The sequence below is a fragment of the Chelon labrosus genome (genome assembly GCF_963514085.1).
Source record: "Chelon labrosus genome assembly, chromosome: 22".
Taxonomy (NCBI): domain Eukaryota; kingdom Metazoa; phylum Chordata; class Actinopteri; order Mugiliformes; family Mugilidae; genus Chelon; species Chelon labrosus.
Window position 1 is genome coordinate 2115614 of NC_140355.1, and position 17818 is coordinate 2133431.

At 41.7% G+C, this 17818-nt stretch overlaps 1 protein-coding gene across 1 annotated transcript in view; it reads left to right on the forward strand.

Moving 5' to 3' along the window:
• Positions 1-2511: 2511 nt before the first annotated feature.
• tln1 (talin 1) overlaps positions 2512-17818 on the forward strand; it is a 63477-nt gene continuing 48170 nt past the window's right edge. The window contains exon 1 of the mRNA XM_084572256.1: positions 2512-2817. The gene's annotated coding sequence lies outside the window, so the exon portion shown is untranslated. The remainder of the gene's footprint in view (positions 2818-17818) is intronic.

Consider the following 17818-nt stretch of genomic DNA (forward strand, 5'->3'; position numbering starts at 1 on the left):
TGTGGTGTCTGTATGATTATTTTAGAGACTAAGAGAACCCAATTAAACAGGTTTAACAGAAATTTTCTAATTGTGTATTTATTTATTCAGGGAAATGAATCCAAAGTGGATGATGGTACAGACAAAAGGGGTTCTCTGAGGAGCTTTGAAAAGCAGTGGTAGTTGCTCATCAACAAGTATTGCACATATTGGTGACAAAAAGTAAAATAGATAAAGATAATTTTGCAGGACATCCAAAATACTGCAAGAGCCTTGCAGTCTCTGAAATGCATCAGCCCATGATGTGATGCGCGCTGCCATTTCTCAAAGAGCTTGTAGGGCTCTTGTGTCCACACTGCTTGCCAGTTCTAATCTGTGATGATTTAGGGCTTGTTGACAGTGAAACAAGCCCGTAATCTCTCTGCTGAGGACATCCTTAAAATTCAAGTCAGGTTCATTGTCACTGCCACAACATGTTAATGAAAACAGGCACAGGCGTGAAAGACTTGTTTCCAGTGGTGGAAGTGGTGGAGGCTGGATACACAGAGTGGACGTCATGAATATTGACAACTCTAATAGGAGTATTGCTCTTAAGAAAACAGATATTGCACAGAAATGACATGATCGATTTAAGTCATTTTTATGCCGAAATTAAGAAAATCCTCAGGGACGCTAAAACATTTAAAAAAACAAACAAAAAAAACAGTATTACCGAACAGAACTGACCTTTAAGGCCACAGGCACCCTCACACAACAGGCTGGAGGAAACTCAGCAGCATGGCTAAGAAATGCTGATGTTAAAGAGATTAAGGAATCTGACTGTGTCCCCTCTTACACTGTTGTTGCAGCAGTCTCTGGCTGAAGGAGCTCCCTAAGATCCCATCAGTCTCACACAGGGGATGAGAGGAGTTGTTCCGAATATCTGACAGTCTCCCCAACGTCCCCCTCTCGCCCACCTGCTCCACTGAGTCCGGATGCGAGCCCCGGATTGAGCTGGCCTTCAGTTTAGTCGCTGCGTTTGGGAATCTGTTGTTAGGAGACCTGCTGTGAGTCACTCTGGGGAATTCATGTGCTCATTTGGGGATCTCAAAGCTCTAACTGGCCCTGTTGACAGCAATTCATACGTTAAAGCACACAAAGTTATGAGCATTTCCGCTTAGCACCTGTATCCGAGTTGCACCACAAGATGGCAGCATTTCTACATATTTAAAGCTTCCTTGGCATTACTGCAGAGGAATTATGATATGACCTCTAATTTGTTCCTAGACTTTGACCAGCTGTTTATCTGTGAGCAAAACATAGAATAGTACAAATGCAGAGATAACAATATAGCTGTTTATATTCAATTGTTAATCAAAATTGTAGTATAATATTAGGATCAACACCACTGAAAATGAGTGTTCTCCCTTAATGTGCTTTAAATTAATAAAGAACTAAATACTACTTCTACAACCACCAATAATAATAATAATAATACAAATTCTTTCACAGTCTTGGGGTTTGCACTTATGATTTGAATAAAGTGTGTAACGTTTTTTGGTTTGTAATGAGCCTTTAGTAAGTCAGTCGCCTGTAATTATAATTATTAGTATTAGTAAATCATGTCTTCCACAATCCATCTGAACTGCAGCTGTCAATGTTAATAAGCAGTTTTGATCCAAATATCCTGCAATATTGTTTTCAGGAGATAAGTGATCATAAAATACAAAAGGCTGACATAGCTGACAAAGAGAACCCAATTAAACTAATTAAACAGAAACATTATACTTGTGTGTTTGTTTACTCAGGAAAATGAACCAATATTACATATCTGTGAGGTGTAAGAGTAAGCGCACTGATGTGATGTGCAGCGGGGCCATTTCTCTACAGCATGAGTGTGGCACTGGGAGCCCAAATGATGTAGCCTACAGGCTCACCGTTAATAAAGCCAATAATTACAGCATCTAGAAAATAAATAAATAAATAATCCTTTCTAAATGGTGCCTGAACAGACACGCTGTCTACCAATTGCGTCCTAACGACTATGTAAAAATTATCGTTCTGCCTTTCTCTTACATACCTGGTGCAAGCATCCATGTTGGATTTTTGCCACGACTTTGAGTCATCTCAGTGACATTTTAAAGCTTGGCTGTTCCGTTGAAAGCTGATGTTGTTGGATCGTGTGCAGGGTTTGATTACCCAAGAATGCTTTTAGACTATAAATAATAATAAAAAAAGGCTCTTTAACATTCCTCCTCCGTAGCTAAGGTGTGCACCAATGTAGGTTTATGCCTCTACTTGGCAGTTTTGCTGTGACTTTTGCTGTTTCTTCCGAATGTGTATTAATGTATCAAATAGGCTGGAAATGTCAGACCGTCTGGATAAAACAGTCCAGCTGACAAACTGAAAGATGTCCAATGAGAGATATTCTAGTTCTGAAGTGATGAGTTGATTAACCAATAAATAAATAAATAAATGAGTTGCTGCATTTTTTTTCTTTTTTTTTTGTTTATGTTGCAGTACACGGGATATATTGTAATTATTAACCATGTTTCCACTGGACAGGGCACTTAAATTCTTAATTAATACTAAATACTTTACGTTGGCCACAGTCGTTCGTGGCACTGCTAGCTAGACACCGCCCCACTGCACGTCGACGCACCCAGCCAGGGTGGGGTTTATGCAGCACCACGGCCCAGAGCGGATACGGAGGGGAACCGAGGAAAAAGTCTCTTTTTTGGCCTTTCCCCTTTGCTGAAATCTTTTGATTTCTGTCGGGGACTAACTGAAAACCGCGCGACAACTCTGGTTCTCACCGTTCGAGGGGGGCCGCGCACCGGAGAGGACTCACGCGCTCAGGTCAGACCAAAAGTTTTCTAACTTTGAAAAGTTTGTAGAGAAGGTCCTGACGTCAGCAAGAGACTCGATGTGGAGGCAAGAGGACTCGGTAACCGTACGCAGACGCGGGCCTGCTGCGGTCCACACAGCACCGACTGCCGCGTATATGATAACAATTGTAGTCCACACAAAGAGGAAATGGCTCGCTGTTCTGTAACAAGCGCCACTCAAACACCAAATAACCCCCCCCCTCTGCCCCCCTATGCTGTGGTACTGTCCAACAAGAAACATGCACTTTGTTTAAGTTTCCGTACGATGAGAAGGGCGTCTGACATTTTGACGAGGTGACGTGTGAGTGGCTGCTTTCTTGAGTGTTACGACATGTTGCGGCTCTGTCAAAGTCCTCCGCTTTGAAGAAGTCATTGTCTTGAGACCACCTCCACACGTAAGCTGTTCCCCCTCTGACCCACAGCACTGCTTCAGCTCAGCTCTTGTTCCTCATTGTGGAGGCTGCTTGCTGCTCAGAGGTGGATGCTGGGCGTCTTATGCAGCTGCCAGACAAGCAGGAAAGAAATAGCCTCCGGGTGTAAATTCTTACACCGCTGCGATGTGGTGTTCAGCAGAGTGGAGGAATTTGCACGGAGACAAGTTGGCGTTTGAGTGATTAGCTGGTGTCAGTAATGGGCAGTATAAGGCAGGTTGGGAGGATTCTGTGAGGCCTTATAGCAGCGTGGATTCAGAGCTGCATGGCTTACTAATGCTGCTGCTGATACATGAAGTGACTGCTTCCATTCAGTGTTCAGACTTTTGACTCTCCATTAATTAAAACACAGTGAAAATAAAGTGATCCTGCAGAAACCTCAACTGCAAAGGTCTGGATCTACACAATGTGAAACGAAATTAGCACCCCAGCGTACATGTGCTGCTTTTGGTTATGTTCAAGTGTTGTCCTTCTCTGTTTGAATTGTTTCAGGATTCTCTCCGCTCCTTCTCTCGTAATGATCCGATAAGTCGCCAGCTCTGTCCTGCAAGGAACTTTGGGAAGTGATCACAGATCTCTGAGAACTTCGTTGGCTCTGCCTGATAGTTCAAATTAAACACTGTCAGTTTCAATCACCGCATAAAGGAAAAAATACTACTCCCATACTACATCTCTGTGGGAGGTGTGGTGTAGTGGTTAGAGAAGCAACTTTGAGACTGAAAGGTAAACCCCCAGCGTCCATGGCTAAGGTGCCTTACGCAAGCATCAAACCCCCAAACTGCTCCCCGCGTGCTGCACAAGTGGCAGACCACCGCTCCTAGTGTACATCTGACTGTGTGAATGAATGGATAGGTCAAAAGCAGAGAAAGCGTTTCCCCATGAGCGTTCAATAAAGGAAAAATTATCCATTATTAATATTAATAATTACATGTATGTGATGATAAGTTATCTGTCCATTGTGGAGGTTGTTTCCATTGTGCACAAGTATAAATCAAACTCTGATCAACTTTGACTATCTTCAAGTATGTTATAGTCTTGTAGTCATCTTGGTGACTAGCTTCGCTTTTACTTTGAAGGAAGACAAGCTAATTTCAAAATGTCAAAGTCTTTTTGACATTTGAGAGTTTGGCTGTTCAGATGAAAGCTGGTGTTGGATCATGTTCTGGATTAGATTACCCAAGATTCCTTACACTGCAAGTGAAAAGGTTCTTTATAGCCAAGGTGAGCGTCACTGTAGGTTCTTTTTTTGGCAGGAAACTAATATTTTGATGTGACTTGCTCTCCCTGTTCCATATGTGTACTTATCAAATAGGCTGCCCTAAACGGTCAGTTTCACACGCCTACCTTTGACTGTCTGCATAAAACTGTCTCAAAGACAAACTGAATTATCCAAAAGTGGCTGTTGAATGAGAGATGTTCCAGTTCTGAAATGATTAGTCAATTAACCAATAAGCTTTTCTTTCTTGTTATGGCACCGTACAAGGAATATATTGTACTTAAACACATGCTTCCACTGCACTGGGTGCTGAAATAAACCTTTGCCTCACCAAAGAGTCCAAATCTGACAATAAGACATAAGACATGTTTATTAATCCCACGTATGGGAAATTACATTACAGTAGCAGGGAATTTGGCAAATATATATACAAAAACAATAATGACTTTGACAGGGGAATTACCAAAAAGCACAATACAAATTTGAAAATGTATATACAAAAAAAATAGCAACACTCAACAACACACAAAATATATAGAGAAAAATAGAAATATAAAGACATTCTGTACATATAGCATGGTGGTGGAAAAAAAAATTACAAATAAATAATCTTTAAAAACTATAACATGGTGAGGTAGTGGTTCATGCAAACTGGGGCAGTGCAAAAAAAAAAGATCGATATATTTGTGCAAAAATGACTGTGAGAACCAAAACTCAGAAGTGTAAAGCCAAGTGTAACATGTGGGTTATTGTTTACTCAGGCTGGTGTTGTACAGCCTGTTGGCAGTTGGAACAATGATACCAAACCGTTTGAACCACAAGTTTTCAGGTGGTTTTGTGTGATAACTTAACAGAAACGGTTTAATTTTCCTTCAGCTGACTATTGAATGAATTATTTGCGTTAATACAGTCGTTGTGCAGTGGTGTAGTAATGTCATTTCCCTGCTCGAGGGTTCCAGTTAAAGCTGCACTTGCGCAAGGAAGTAGCAGGTTGTTGATGGTTGTCTTCCTGTGTGGGCATAGCCAATTCCGCTGCATTGTGAACCACTGCTGGCCTCAGCAGGGTGTAGACAGCACTGCGTCTGTTCCAGTACACAGGGAGTCATCAGCTAGCAGTGATGTCCTCAGGGTCTTTCCCACAGTATTAAGATGGATCAATTTCAGGTTCCATCTTCAGTGAAAGCTCAATTGAAGTGTTTTAAGACTCCTCTTTAAAGAGATAAATGAGAAGGAAGACATCTTACCCAGAATGCATTGTATCCCCCAGTGTTTGTATTCAACGCCTCCATGTCTGTCCTTTATTTTTAAGCTCTTGACTCTTAAGACTTTTTTTGTTGTTGTGCTCCCGTCAGCATTTTTGCAGCCGATCCCAGTTGGGTGGTCACAGGAAGAGCTATTGACTCATACCAATTACCAGTTGCAGGGTCTGTCCGAAGCTGCCCCAGAAAATCCTTATTCTGACTCATTTCTATGCGGTGATTTTTTTAATACACCAGTTAGTCAGGTCATACAAATATAGCTTTGCTTTCCTGGTTCTCCAAATTTAAAAAGTAGAAAAAAACTCAAATGTGCACAGAGTCATAGGCTAATAACAAAAAGACAGACTCTTTATTAATATACTGCTAAATTAAATCCCAGGAAGCTGATGCAAGAAACCAAAACAGTATTCTTCTTATCTACAGAGTTAGCTGCAGTGCTGATAAGACGCTCACTGTCCACGCTACACAGAGGTGGACTTATGGTGCTGAAACAAGCGGTAGTCTGCTTTAAGGAATGACTCGCTCTGATAGGTAGATGTTCATTTGTGACAATGCTTGGCTGCTGATGCCAGCAAACATAGAACGCAAGGAGGCGGGTGTGGCTCAGTAGGTAGAGCAGGTTCTCCATGAACCAGAGGGTTAGCAGTTCTGTCTAGTCATGGGCTTTCCTTGCCGAAGTGTCCTTGAGCAAGACACTGTACTTTCGGCCATCGCCTTATGACACATTGGGAAGAATCCAAAATAATAGAGACAAAGAAGAGACACTTATTTTATGCCTGGCAAGAGCATGCAACATGGTGACCAGACCTAATATGTTATCTCCAACAAACTTGACCCAGATCTTGTAATGCAAGTTTATAAAAGCGACCAATGAGGACGGAGCATTGATAAGCACTCTGGAGAGCTTGAGGCTGCTCTCAAAAGGTCAGATAAAGCAGAAGCCTCAGTGCTTCAGTCCTAGGGGTTGACTACTTTGATACAGCATAAGAACCGAGGATAATTGAATTGGAGAAAAAGGTCAGTGTCCAAAGAGAGAGGTTGGATATGGCAATACTGAAGTTACTGGCTATGGCAGTAACCTGAATATTGATATTACGGATTAGGGCTTAATTAACTTTACGCCTGCCCTTCTTAACTTACCTGTCAAAGACAAATGCATAGAACTGGAAAGAGCAGAGTGGTCACACACAGAAACCTGGCCAAATGAAAACCCTTGACCAGTGCTGCTGTGATTAACTCGGAGACAGGCAGAGGGTGTGGGAGGCGGCACACCCTGCCAGTCATGAGGATGTGCAATGAGTCCAAGCTCTTATTTTACATGAAATTCTCTGCGACAGTGACGAAAATGTGCAAGGCATATTATGATGTGAAGCAGTGGCTATCCTTCCCAGCTATTCTATAGGTGTCCCATTGATTCTCCAAGCACACAACTACTGCATGTGTCATAGTGTTCCAGAACAGTGACCAAATGCATAGTTTGTCTCATCTTTGACATTTCTTTCCTATAGTAATAGCTTGTCACCCATTCAAGATCATTGGATCATGACACTGTGAAAATGCTTTGAACATTTTCAGACTGGATGGCTCTGTAGATCAAAATTCGAGCTTTGTGTTTGACCTTATATCGGTCGCTCCCCCAGGGAGGATGGGCCATACATGCAGAATGCAAACATAAATGAGAACCCAAAGACTGAGGAGATCTTGTAACCCGAGTGCTACTCCACCAGCCACACTCATCCAGCCTATAGAGTAGGAGCTCAGTTGGATAGCTGTCAGTGTGTTGTGTCATGGCCCACTCTCACACCAGTTAAGGAAACCTGCTTTTCATTCCAGCGTGCTGCAGAGATTGGGCTGCTGTGTTTTCACTCAGCCATATTTGGTCAAGACAACATGTGCTGCCACTACTCCAGCACAAGAAATCATTTGTTTTAGACTTGAGCCAATTCCCAAGCCTGCGTCAGATGCTTGGGGAGTTCAGTCAGACCACTGAGGAGTATCCAGAGCCAAAAGCAACTCTTCATTTAAAGATCATATAAAGTAGTAAGGTGATTTTTCGTGACTACCATGAATTCTTTTGATTCATTTTGATCTCACAGCACGACTAACGTGCTGGAGAGCATAGAGGTTTAGAAAAAAAAAGATTTATTTTTCCCTTTCCTAACAGACTAGTGAATAGTTTTTTAAGTTAAAGGTGGGCTTTCCTTGATACCGAGACAACGGCTGCTTGGCTGCGTACATGCAAGCCAGCAGTGTTACAACAGTGACAGATTCAGTGTCTTGCGTAGCCCCAAAAACATTACTAACGGTACACAGTGTGCTCCAGTGGGCCTGAGGAGGGTATGGTGTTTGCTGAGCCAAAGAGTTTTTTTTTTTTTTTACACAGCAGCCCTTAGAAGTCTCTCCTGTCAGCATTAATGACTGAGAACTTGCATTCTTTATTCTGCCTTCACTGAGGTAGAGTGTACTGAGCATGGCATGTCAGACTCCAACATGCATTCATCAAAGTGATTTAACTCGAAACCCTGCAGCATTTTGATAGAACTGTGTTCAATATATAGACCTGTAAGCTGAGGCTGAAGAATGTGACGGGTTGAAAAAAAGAGTAATACAAATACAAGGCTCTCATTTTTACTGGTAGTGGGTGACTTCCATTTAGATGCAGAGATGTGCAGTTGATATACTTTATTTTTACACACACACCTATCAGCCACAACAGTAAGTATCAAGTACCTGTGAGATGCACTGGGACAAGTCTAATCCACAGAGGCCCCTCCCCTCAACCCACAGGACCCAAAGGCCACCACTAACAACATTCTGTTGCCAGACATCACAGGACACCCTCAGATGGCCCGTGGCCCAATAAAGTATGCTTGGTATACTCTACGCTACCATGTAGGTCCACCGTCAAAGTATGAACCATAATATTGAGTTAAACAACACAGAAACTACATAAGCCAACAGCTACATGTTCAAATGACAATGAGAAAGGTAGAGCAAGTTGGAAACTTTTATCATTTTGATTCAGTCTTCATTCCATTTGTCTGAAGATGCTTTATAGAACACTTTTGTTTTCTGCTAATTGTGCGTTCCTCATGTATGCATCCTTTTTCCACCACGCATTTTAAATATCTACTTTTCCTAAAAAATATTTATTACATTCTCCTGGCAATATACTGGAACTGATGAGCATGAATGTATGAAAGAAATATAGACCTACATTCTTAAGTTCAGCATTTTCAGTGTTTTGATGCAGTAAGTGTAGATAAACACAGGAAATAAAGACATAGTGCCAGTGAAACATGTGGACACGCCCACTCATTTAAGGGGTTTTCTTTATTCTTACATTTTTCTACAGTTAAAAACAAAAGCAGAGCCATGGAAACGAGACAAACTGAATTATGCTGTGGACAAAAACAACAGCTAAATGTGTTTGTGCTGGTGGCCTTTTCTGAACAGCGTCATGAGGCCATCATCAGGAGTGGCTTCCTGTTGACCCTTGTCCAAAGTTAAATGGTGGAATTTCTTGCCATCTAACTTTGTTGAACATCATCAGTTGTGTTGCCCTGTTCAGCTTCTGTACTGATCCATAAAATGGTTCCAACTAAGTAAAAGTCAGTAAAGACCCTTGTTTGGGTAGGTGTGTCTAAATGGCGGTAGGTGAGATATTTATTCTTCAGTCTCGGTTCCTCAGCAGACAGCTCTTTTGTGCATGAATTAAGTGAACTAATTTCAGGCTGGGGTTTGTAAAGCATCTTGAGACAATTTGTATTGTTACTGACGCTCTATAAATAAAATTGAATTGAATTCAAACCATGGACTGTTTATAGATAAAGACAAGCCATGTCACTCAAAGTCTTCGTTATTCAAAACTTCAAGCCTAAATACAGTTTAAACAGGAGAGTTAGATTCAATTTCTCCTCAGTACAGTAGTCATGTCATTAATAAAATTTGGGCATTTTAACATGGGGGGGGGGGGGTCCATGGGGACTGACTCACTTTTGAAGCCAGCCTTATGTGGCCATTTTAGATACTGCAGTGTTTGGCACCTAATTTTTCAGCTCCGGATGTTGCTGCATGGTTTGCAGGACACACGGTTTCCTAAGAAGCAGTGTCCAAGAGTTCTTTCAGTTTGGCTACTATCAGTTAAAAGATTATAGCTCCCATTACAAGATCAACGTAAACCGACTTGAATTAAAATGCAGACTTGGAAGTTTAATGTGTATTTTATTTCAGATCTCTGAAACACAGAGCCTAAAAATAAACTAAAAAATAAAATTAACTAATGCATATATTATATACAGTCTAAATACTTGTAGTCTGGAGTGTATATTCCAAACAGCTTTGTTTTTAGTTGACTTCTCTGAGGCTGAAAACGGCCTCAAATGATGAGATGTTATCTTCCCTCTGCCACAGAATTTCTCCCTCTTCACATTCCTCTATTCCGCTGGGATTGGCTACATTTAGTTCTTATGCTGGCTGCCAGTGACATAAGGCCGAATAAAGCTTCTCTTCTTTCTTCCCTTCCTCTGCCTGTGTTTTGACGCTGGTATTCCAGAGGAATGCGCTGCTGAATTCCTCTCGAGTGCTGGAGGTAGAAGAGAAGATATACAGTTTGGAGCTCTTGATGAGCTGCTAATTTCTTCTTGACTGACTGGAAAATGGACTGCGTGTTTATTTATTAGGAATGGCACCAGCTACAGAGGTGAAGCGTGCAATAGAATGCAATTCAAGCCCTTCAGATTCTTGCAACATACTCTATTTACATCTTGTTTTGGTGTATATGTCTGTACTGGCAGTGCTACCGTATGACACTGACAAAATGTATGACACTCATGCTCCACTGACGGAGAACAGTTTCCAGTGCCACTTCTCTTTTAGAAATGAGGACTGCTCACTGGTGGACACAGATCCAAGATACAGATGTACTACTTCTACTATGACTGAAATACTCGTAACATTTCCATACATATATTCTCTTGTATTTTCCATGTCAGACTTTGAAATGATTTATATATATATTTTTCTCTTTAAGGAATGTTGGATAGAAAGAAAAATAGTATTATTTTTATTTATTTTATTCATTGCCGTGGGTAGCTTCAGAGGACTTGTTGAATTGCCAGTGAGGCAACTCGCCCTTCATGACTTCTGCTTATAAGGAACGAAGCCTCTAACATGTATTTAAGCCCAGTCACTAGAAAGACTGTGAGGCTGTGTGCTTTGAGACGTTTTAAGAAATCCAAACGTTCGATTGTTTCCATTTTATTTATCGAAAATCATTCCGAAATGCACTGCATGGACCCTCCTATAAACAGTCGGAGCAGATCATTTAAAGTGCATTTTTGGTTGCCGTTTGTAAACTGCCAGGCTCCACAAGTGAAAATGAAAGAGTGAGAGAGAGCAGTAGTCGTTGAGTTTGCCAGCGACTGAATGAAGAGAGGGATCAGCGTTTGAGAGCACAGGGAATCACAGAAATAAAGCGTAAATCATTTTTTTCTAGTCCTGCATAGTTAGTGCAGTTGAAGTGCATTCATCTCCTGCACTGTGGCCTCTCTGTTTAGTGTGTGTAGCTCAGCCCTGTTCTCTGTTAAACAGACGCAGACCTGTAGCTCTGTATGGATCCAACATTGTTGCAGGTCGGTTGGGGCTACACACCCATTGCTCAAAGGTTGCAGCCTGTAACACAGTAGAACAAGAAAATACAGGCAGTGGGCTGGGCCACCTACTTCATGTTGGTAAAAAGTTGTGATTCAGAGATATTCTTCTTCTTAGCATCTATATAATGTATATTTTCTGCATAAGGATTCCGTCATTCATGTTGTTTGTAATGGAATCAGCCTAGTATGGAAGTGCAGAACTGCCCCAGTAGAAAAATAAATAATAAAATATTTTGATCACTATATTTATCGTCCGGAAGTGTCGCACGTTTAAAAATGACTGTGACCTCACGTTTTCTGCATTGGTTTCGTTGCAGTTGTAAAAAGGGCAGTTGACTCAGGGTGGTTTCACACTTACATCGTTGTTCTGTAACTGGGAATGTTTCTTCACCAGATCGGTTGGTTTGCGCTGGTGTGAACGCAAAAGTTGCACCCCGTCCCAGAACAAACCAAACACAGGTTTCTCACAGACACGACTGCCTTGTTATCCTGCAACCAAGCAGTTTACCTGAGGTGTCTGTGGACAAGTGCACACCTGATCGTGTACACTGCTGTGTGCCCGACAGAGTTGTCTGCCAGCAGCTATGGGCCTTCTCATCATGTCGGTTACAACTTATAGCCTGGGTGCTCGATCAAACTGAACATGTTGTTGTACACGGAACGCTGGTCCATTAACCACAGAGCAGCAATAAATGCCAGTGCCAGACTCGAGGATGATGCTTCATTTTCGACGAGATTATTTCCTGATATGTGTTGAGGGCAGTTGTCTCAATAAAATGTAATATTGCCTAACAGCGTTGTGTCAATCATTCTCTAAATCAGACAAAAATATACCGTAGGTGTGAAAGCACCCTCAGCGACACCAGACGTGCAAAGGCCGTCATCCAAAGGTGCTAAATTGTGAGTCTCTACCGTAGGCACGCAAACCCCTCGTTTATTGCGGGGTTTGCGTTCCAGACCCCGCCGCGGAAAATGACAATCTGCAAAGTAGCGACCACATATTTATTTTATTATTTTTACTGTTTTATATGTATTTATTTTTTTTAACTATGTTGTTGTAAATGTATGTATCCCACACTCTTATTCACCTTTTCCATACTCTTTTCTATTCTTTTCTTTTCTATTCTCTTAAACATATATACGTAATAATTTTAACAACAACAACAAAAAAAATCTAATATGGGTACACACCATTGAAGATACTACTTGAATGAAGAAGATGATGATGATGAATTACCTGTGCAGTAACGATGATGATGATGAGATGTTACTGCACAGCCAAGAGGAACATTAAAGCTCTCCCGAAGCCGCCACTTCAGCATGCGCTTGGCCGGATGGTGGTGGTGCAGTAGTATCTTCGCCCTCGATAGTGATCTCTGATTCCGCTGAAGGCGCGATATAGCGGAATTTCCGCGATGTGTAAATTTAGATATGTATGAAGTAGCGAGTCCGCGAAAAGTGGACCGTGAAGTGGCGAGGGACGGCTGTGCTGCCAGGTGCTGATCAAAATGAATTATTTGAGGAAAGTTGTTGGTCTTATTTTTAATGTGTATTGCTAGCAGCGTAACAAACTGGCCATCCTAACAAAAAAGACCTAGAAACTACTGGGATAGTTCTGCAGGTGAAACTACTTTCTGCATGGCGAATTTGTCTTGTATTTCAAATTTTCGCGGCAAAGTATAAAATGTGTCGGACTCAGTGTTTATGTATGTAATTTTGAATTGCTGGATTAAAAAAAAACAAAACAATAAATGCAGCCAAATTCTGCTCATATACCTTTCCCGCACCACACTAAATGCCGCTTAATCCGGTGAAATCTGATCTGTAGAACAGCCCAAAACAGAGCTAATTAGCCTCATTTCCTTTTTTTTTTTTTTCCTATAAATTCCACCCCAGGTTTCCTGTTTACTTAAATCTTCCAGTGCACTGGATGTTCAGCTCCAAAGACAATATTCAAGACAGTGAGGAGAGAAAGAAGAGAATTAGAGACAGCAGTAGAGAAGGCGGCGTTCTCGCTATTTAAGTCTACCGTAGAATGCAGACAGAAAATGTGACAGCAGAAAGAGAGGGCATGTCATCTGAGCAAGAATTTCACATTGGGGGTGTTGTGGTTTGGTTGCTGGTGTTTTACACCACAAGGCCTAACATTGTATTACTTTGACAGCGTCACAGCAGAGTAAACACGGTGCCATGTAATAACGCTAACTAATGTACTCATTTTGTGCCTGGCAGTGAGCAGTGTAATAATCACTACTGTCATGGCCATCTCATTGTCCCACATTCATCAGACTGAGCTGCAGCTGTGTCTACATTGCTTTGACACATTTGCGATCAGGCTTCCTGTAGCAGCAGAGTAGTGAAAGATGACTGACCAAATGTTATTTTCAGATATAGGTATTGTGACAGCTACCTTCTATGAAACAGCAGCAATGACTTTTAACTTGATAGTGCGATTCCCTTTTCTTTAACTAGCAGCTGTAGATGGGAAAAAAAAAAAACTCAAAACACTCTCCAGTGAATCTTCACTAGTAGACGGGAATATACTTTTTGCTGATAATGGTGCAGTGTGTGCAGCAGCTGTGAGTGTGCTGCATAAACTGATCTGCAGCAGCTTTCACACGGGGTTTGTTGAAGGCACACAGGATGTGTGAGTGTGGCTGGGAACAGTAATGGTAGGGCTGACTTTATGCACCCATACAGAGCCGTGTGCACCCACGTGAACTCGTTGTGAACCGTTCCTCACCACAAGCTTGATTTAAGGCTATACTGTCATCACCCATGCGCTTTAAGTGAAAGGCAAGGACAGGTGCTTTACCTTTTTGTCAGTGCCAACCCATCTCTGGAACAAAGCCAAGATAAATGCATCCTATAAACATTTCTGATCCCTCTGACCACAGCCTCACAGGACTTATTTTTGCAGGTTGCAGAGCAGAAGAGAGAAATGCTGATTGGAGGATTTTTTTCACACGTGATTATTATGCTGTTGTGATGGTAATACTTGCCACGGTTGAATGGTTTTTGTGGATTCTGAGAAACACGCACTCCCACTGATTTAGTAAGGATAAAGTTCATAAACCTGACATTAGGGCTGGGTGTCGATTCTGATTTCCTGAATCTGTTTGACTATGATTCAGTATCAGCAACTCGGCTTAAAATTAAACCTCTCAGTGCTGTAACTTCTGTTATGTTTTGGATCTCCCTCACTTGTGGACCAACCACGGCAACATTTCTATTGATAAGATGCAGGAAAATGGCACGTATTATAAAAGAAATCTACTTTATGAATCGATGTTGGATTTTTCAAATAAAGATCGTTTTGAACTGGAAAATAGATTTTCTTTTAACTTCAGCCCTACATGACTAATATCACAAGTGACCGTGAAAAGATGGAGCTAGGACCCAAACAAAACAACAACAGTGTAATGAACAGCTGTTTTCACTCACTATTTTTGGGGCATTTTTGCTTTTGGCATCAGGGCAGATGCGGAAGAAGCTACGCTGCATGGACAACTATTTAAATGGGTCATTATTGGCTAAAATAAACCCTGACATCAGATGCCAGTCCTCCTCTGGGAGTGTTGTTTTACCTTCCTCTGCTTTACATCTTTTTTTTAATGCCACACTTCAAGGCCGTTAATGTGTGAGGACACCAGTGAGCACCAGTTGTCACAACGGAGGTGGGAAAATGAGAGAAGATGAGGGGGTCCATCATCACTTGAAGAGATCTGACTGATTATTTATGAACAGAAATATGACTGATAAAACATATAACATGATAATGAAGAAAGTGCCATTGTCTGTTTTTATGGCCGTGGATGTGGAATCAATATTTGGTGTTGGAGCTCATCAGGGCTATGAATTGAAGTGGTAGTGTGACAGACGATGGGCTCAGTGCCACCTCCTGACCTGAGCAGTGCGAATGATCATTCCGTCGAGCGCTCCTATCTTAGTCTCTGGCCGTTTATGTGAACTCTGGAGTTGCGTACAAGGTAGTTGGGACTTGACAAGTTCTACTCTGAAGTACAGACTCAGAACTCACTGTTCCAGGGAACTGGAACAGTGTACTTGTGATGCCCCAGGTAACTGGGATGCCTGAAAGTCCCAGGTCCGCACTAGTTACCTCATTGATAAAACAATGCAGGTTAAGAGCACATCTGGACGTTCTGGCTGTACTTATTCAGATGCGTACAGTGGAACAGTACTTGGGCAACAAGTGATGACTTCTCACAAGAACACAAGTACAGACAAGAGCGCATATTGCTAAACGCTCTCTGTTTCTGTCACGAGCAGGAGCGCACACTGCCCCACGCTCTTCGACCTGCACGTCTTTCCTGATTGTATCTCACGAACCGACAGGTGAATTCCATTCTAGCTTAGATTTTGTTTTATATTCCAAACTATTCATGTGATACCTTCTGATGTTTCTGTCACTTGGTGGTATTTAAACGCAGATTGCTGATCTATTTAATACTTAATGTTGTACGTTATAGAATGTTGACAGTATCTAGAATGATTTGTCTTATAACAAGTTACCCCTCCAGCTCAGTATCACGTGTTCCACAGAGCTTATAAGAGGAATTCTGCAAGACGAACCAAAAATGTTAAAATGTTGCACTGTTTATCAGTGGCTCAAATGGCTGTATTGAACCTGACATAGCTTATTCTTTAAGCAAAATAAATCAATATGCATTCTTTTTCGCAGTGGTATACAGAACAAGTGTCAGGCATTAGCTAATGTTTGCAGCGCTGACTTTATGCAGAGGCTCTACAGTATGACATGATGTACGTGTCAGAGCAGTGGTGAGTTAGAAGTGTTGTTCTGGCATATTAAGATAAGTTTTGTAATATTTCTCTGGCTGTTGGCAGACAGTTCTGCCAACACGTTAAAAGACTCTGGTCAGGCCTGAAGGACGTGAGATAGAAACCGCCATGTTCAGTATCTGACTGCTGGAGATAGGCCGGATGTTTGGCTCCAGGGTGACAACTGGCTGCTGTCACTTGCACATGATGGACAGCCGTAGCTAACAGAAGTCAAGTTAGCTAGGAAAGGTTTTATTACGTTTTTCACCTTTTAATTATATAAAGGAAAATGCACTGATTAATGTTTTGTCTTGTGTTGTTTTACAGTGTTTTCAGAGTGCACAGGCTCTTTAGAGCGCTCTTCCTCATTTCTTTCTAACTGCTGTAATTACTGTTCTGACTCGGTACTTCCTCTTTTTAGTCAGGGTGGAGCGGGAAGCCGTCCAATGTCTGAAGTCTGCAGACTTCATGTTTTTAAACAAGATTATCTCTCAGTCTTGGGCTTGATGCTGATTAAACAGGAAGGGTGGAAGGTCAAAGTGGCCTTGACTTTGTGGTCTGTGGCACTTCAGGGCCCTGGAGTTGCTAAATGTTTTCAGAGTTAACGCTGTAGACACCCACTGATGACAGGGGAGCCTTGGCAGCACCTGTAACATACAGACCGGAATGAGCTTTAGATTAGTCAGCTTTTATTGTTCCTTGAGTCAAGCAAGCCGGCCTTACACTCACTGCACACAGGATTCCCAGCTCCCAGCTGAATCATAGTTGGGAGTATGCTGATGTCTGAAATGCCCTTTTATGGCATTGAAGGGCTTTTTAAACAGGAAATGACATCAGGAGATCTGACTGGGACCTCGCAGGAACCCTGTCATTCCAGAGTAGAGGACGATCCAATTTTGTCTGGAGAAGAAGCCACAGACACCTGACCCACCGCGCACTCAGAGCTAAAATAGCTGTATAGATATATGACTGAATGAAAGATATGATTTCATCCATGACAGAGGGCTGAGAGCTATGAAACGAAACCCCAACATAGAGGAGGTAGAAGCACAAGAATGTCAATAAATGACTGAGTAGAATAAGGTTGGAAAAGATGAGTCAGGAGGTACCTGTACAAGTATGTGGACTAATAGAATAATAAACATAGAGTCAAATAGAAAGAGGAAAAAAAAAAAACATTAAATAATTGATTTGTTCCTCTTGACCAAGTCCCCAGCTATTATCTGAGACCCACAATTAAAGAAAACGTATTTAGTTCTGTCTTTGCTGGTTCCTGTGAAATGGAATAATTAATGAGACCTTCTTTCACTTTAAAGCAACAGGTTTAAGCCCACTAAGGGAGCTTTATGCTGCTGTCAGTGACATGTTTCTTTAACAGATTAATAAATATTAGCCAAAATGACCTCCTGCCACTGTATTTCAGCCAGCACAATAATATATTCTTGACTCAGCGTAATGAACCTCCTGGTGTTTACAAGATTCTGCAGCGTTAAGCCCGTATTCAACCCATCCTCCACTAAGCTTTTCACCATATTTGTTGCTCTTAAGACTCGTCCCAGCCTTCTTCCTCTTGATGGGGTTCCCCCTGCCCGTCGACAAGTGAAGTGAGCAC